At 43.4% G+C, this 4,370-nt stretch overlaps 1 pseudogene; it reads left to right on the top strand.

Annotated features, from left to right (window-relative positions):
* Positions 1–359: 359 nt before the first annotated feature.
* LOC121489810 lies at positions 360–1,756 on the top strand (annotated as a pseudogene).
* Positions 1,757–4,370: the final 2,614 nt, after the last annotated feature.

Below are 4,370 nucleotides of genomic sequence, written 5' to 3'. Positions count from 1 at the left end.
TAATACAATTGTAGTTATTAGTTGAGATCATTTTTTTTTTTAACGCTTCTTGGTCTTCTTTAGTTTCTCTTCCTAATGCTTCTGGTTCTACAGATATTGAGTCCCTGGTTCTATTTCATGAGGTCTTCCTATTTTTGCCTACAATTCCTACCTCTGACTTTTGTGTTTCAGAGGGTGACATTTTTTGGTCTGATTTCTAATGTAGTTTTAAGTATGCATTGTCATGTTTATTCTATTTTGTGTTACAGAAATTATGGTTTCTAAGATCTCTTTTAAATTATTAGGATTAGGTCGCACTGTAAGAAGTAACAACCTCTCCTCTTCTCCGCCATCTGCCCGGCAGCCGCCAAGCAACAACCATGCGTGAGTGTATCTCGATCCACATTGGCCAGGCAGGTGTCCAGATCGGCAATGCCTGCTGGGAGCTCTATTGCCTGGAACATGGCATTCAGTGGCCAGATGCTAAGTGACAAGACCATTGGGGGAGGAGAGGACTCCTTCAACACCTTCTTCAGTGAGACGGGTGCTGGCAAGCATGTGCCCAGGGCAGTGTTTGTAGACCTGGAGCCCACAGTCATTGATGAAGTTCACACTGGCCCCTACTGCCAGCTCTTCCATCCTGAGCAGCTCATCACAGGCAAGGAAGATGCTGCCAATAACTATGCCCGAGGGCACTGCACTACACAATTGGCAAGGAGATCATTGACCTTGTCTTGGACTGAATTCGGAAACTGGCTGACCAGTGCACGGGGTCTTCAGGGCTTCTTGGTTTTCCACAGCTTTGGAGAGGGAACCAGTTCTGGGTTCACCTCCCTGCTGATGGAACGTCTCTCTGTCGATTATGGCAAGAAGTCCAAGCTAGAGTTCTCCATCTACCCTGTCCCTCAGGTGTCCACAGCTGTAGTAGAGCCCTACAACTCCATCCTCACCACCCACACCACCCTGGAGCACTCTGATTGTGCCTTCATGGTAGACCACGAGGCCATCTATGACATCTGTCATAGAAACCTCGATATTGAGCGCCCAACCTACACTAAACAGGTTGATAGGTCAAATTGTGTCCTCCATCACTGCTTCCCTCAGATTTGATGGAGCCCTGAATGTGGATCTGATGGAGTTCCAGACCAACCTGGTGCCCTATCCCTGCATCCACTTCCCTCTGGCCACATATGCCCCTGTCATCTCTGCTGAGAAAGCCTACCATGAACAGCTTTCTGTAGCAGAGATCACCAATGCATGCTTTGAGCCAGCCAACCAGATGGTGAAATGTGACCCTCACCATGGTAAATACATGGTGCCTTGCTGCCTGTTGTACCGTGGTGATGTGGTTCCCAAAGATGTCAATGCTGCCATTGCTACCATCAAGACCAAGCGTACCATCCAGTTTGTGGGCTGGTGCCCCACTGGCTTCAAAGTGGGCATTAACTACCAGCCTCCCACTGTGGTACCTGGTGGAGACCTGGCCAAAGTACAGTGAGCTGTGTGCATGCTGAGCAACACCACAGCCATTGCTGAGGCCTGGGCTTGCCTGGACCACAAGTTTGACCTGATGTATGCCAAGCGTGCCTTTGTTCACGGTATGTGGGTGATGGCATGGAGGAAGGAGAGTTTTCTGAGGCCCGTGAGGACATGGCTGCCCTGGAGAAGGATTATGAGGAGGTTGGTGTGGATTCTGTTGAAGGAGAGGGTGAAGAAGAAGGAGAGGAATACTAAAGTTAAAAATGTCACAAAGGTGCTGCTTTTACAAGGGAAGCTTATTCTGTTTTAAACATTGAAAAGTTGTGCTCTGATCAGTTAATTTGTATGTAGCAGTGTATACTCTCATATACAATTACTGACCTATGCTTTAAAACACAACGCTTTGTTACAGATCCAAGCTGTCCATTTCTCTGATGGGTTTGAATAAAGTATTCCCTGTCTAAATAAAATTAATAGAATAAAATAAAATAAAATAAATAAAATAAATAAAATAAAATAAAATAATTAGGATTATTCTTCCTCATAGCAGTCCTCTCTTGTTTTATAAGTGTGATATCCTCTCCAGTTTTATGGCAAACACATTTTTGGATTCTTTACCATTTTCTGGCCACTCAAGCTTGATTCACTTCTTCAAACTGCTGGTTTGTTCATTTTACAAAGCACAATTGATTGGTTTGAAGATTTGCATATTAGAAGTTCATTTTACAAAGCAAAATTGATATCAGTGGTTTGAAGGTTTGCATATTATACTTATAGTATAAGTACTTATAAGTGTTTAAGATGTACTGTCCTAGTTTCCTTTTCTATCCTTCAGTGCCACTCCTCCCAAATCCCAACAAAAGTATATCTCCAGGAAAAGGTATATAGAGAAGGGTTTAGAAAACAAAACACCTACCCAGGTGATTCTGACATGCTTCCTCATCCCACATCAAAAACCAGCAGACTGATATGAACAGTAGAGAGATATGGTATGAACTCCATCTGGGAGCTTAGGTCATTTTGGCTTACTAGAATTGTAGATGTATGGGCATTGGTAGCTCACATGATAAACTTTCTTTCAGGCATAGCAGGCCAGGAATGCTAGTGGAGTCTCAGAGGAAGCTGTGTTTAACCTGCTCATCGTGTCACACCGCTTGGCCTTCAGTAGGAATTCAATAAATATTTGCTCTAGAAAAATTGAGGAAATCAGCAGCAATTGCCAAGTAAAAAAGAGGGAGGGTGAAAGCACTAGAGGTGAGATTTGGGTCATGTAAGAATCCGTTGTTGTGCTGGTGAGTTTCCCCTTCCAAACTGGCAATGTTTACCTGGGGTCAGCTAAGGTTTTGGCTCACTACTCCATGGCCTTGTTGCACATCTTCTAGATCCACTGCAGATAGGCCCTCTTGTTTGTGTGCTGTCATGAGTAGGAGTTAGGGATACTAGCATGGAGTACAAAACCCTGGTTACTTGGCTCCTAAAGTCCTTGCAGGTACCTTCTTTTTAGGCACTTTTCATCTCCACATGTGCTTTAAGCTGAAAATGCTGGCAAATATTCATAAGAAATATTCATCCATCACTTACTTCCATACAGCTACCTCCTATCCTTGTACTAACTTGCAGGTTAGTGGTCAGTATTGAGATTGTCCATCAGTCCAAAATCTACTTAGTCTTTTTATAAATTTTATGAAGTGTCTAGCCTATGGGTAGGAGACTTTTCTGTCCCCCCTATCTCAGGATGTTTTTCTTTACTTTAATAGTTTCTATAATTTCAAAGAACTTTTGTTTAAGCTCTAATTTTTGTTTTTAAAACTGATTTTAGATGAAAATTTCTGCAGCTAAGGCCATAAATGGCAGGCTTGTGGACTGTTGGGCAAATGTGGTCACACATAGTTTCTGTCCCGTGCATTAGTTTTTTCCATTTGAACGAAAGTTTGAAATCATCTTGTAGAAGACATGACTAATGTTCACCAATATTGGACTCTTTTTCTCTTCTGATAACAAAGGTGATTATCTCAGCCATTTGCAGTTTGAAAGGATCATGGGACTAGGTTTGAGCAATGAAATATGAAAAGTTAGTTATACCACTTCCTGGCTAGTCTCAAGTCTCTATTACCCAGCAGCAGAACTATAGGAGCCATTCATCTCAGATGCTAGAGTCACAAGGTGTTATAGCATAGTGTGCGCATTCCAAAGTGGCTTGCCATACCCAGCATTCAGCCTCAACTGGGACCAATGCCCCTCCAAAATGGCTCCTGCCCAGTGGTAGATGAAGAAAGAGATGAGCCTTGCCCACCAGTACACAATAGTAGCAGCTGGGTCTCATAGCCATCCACAGGAGGGCTGCACCCCACCTCTAGCATGCCCTCAGGAGCTGCAATTGAGCCTCTCAGCTAGCTGTGGAGGCCAGCCCTGCCCACTGGTGTACTCACAGCAGTCCAGATGAGGTATTACAGTCAGCCAGGCCAGGGGTCAGCACCTCCCACCAGCATACCTACAGCAATTGTGACCCAGCCAAAAAAAAGGGAACATGCAGCCTGCACAGAGAATATCATGGGGCACCTGGCTCTGATTACCAGTGGTGATTGAGTTTCTGGGCACCACAGGATGCCTTCCAAATAAGGCCACTTCAAGACTACGTGTAGCTGATCTATCTAATACATAAAATAGACAAATTACACAAAGGAATATGTTGCAAATGAAAGAAGATAAAATCCTCAGAAAAAGCAGGCACAAAGGAGCTAGGCAATTTACCTGATAAATGGTCATAAAGATGCTCAATGAACTCAGAAAAATAATGGATAAATATAGTGAGAACCCCAACAAAGAGATAGAAAATGAACTAATCAGAGCTGAAGATACAATAACTGAAATGAAAAATACACATACACTAGTGGGTATCAACAGATGGTTAG

Source organism: Vulpes lagopus, chromosome 4 (assembly GCF_018345385.1).
Source record: "Vulpes lagopus strain Blue_001 chromosome 4, ASM1834538v1, whole genome shotgun sequence".
Taxonomy (NCBI): domain Eukaryota; kingdom Metazoa; phylum Chordata; class Mammalia; order Carnivora; family Canidae; genus Vulpes; species Vulpes lagopus.
The sequence above is the reverse complement of the archived record's forward strand: the minus strand, read 5'-3'. Positions and strand labels throughout refer to the sequence as shown.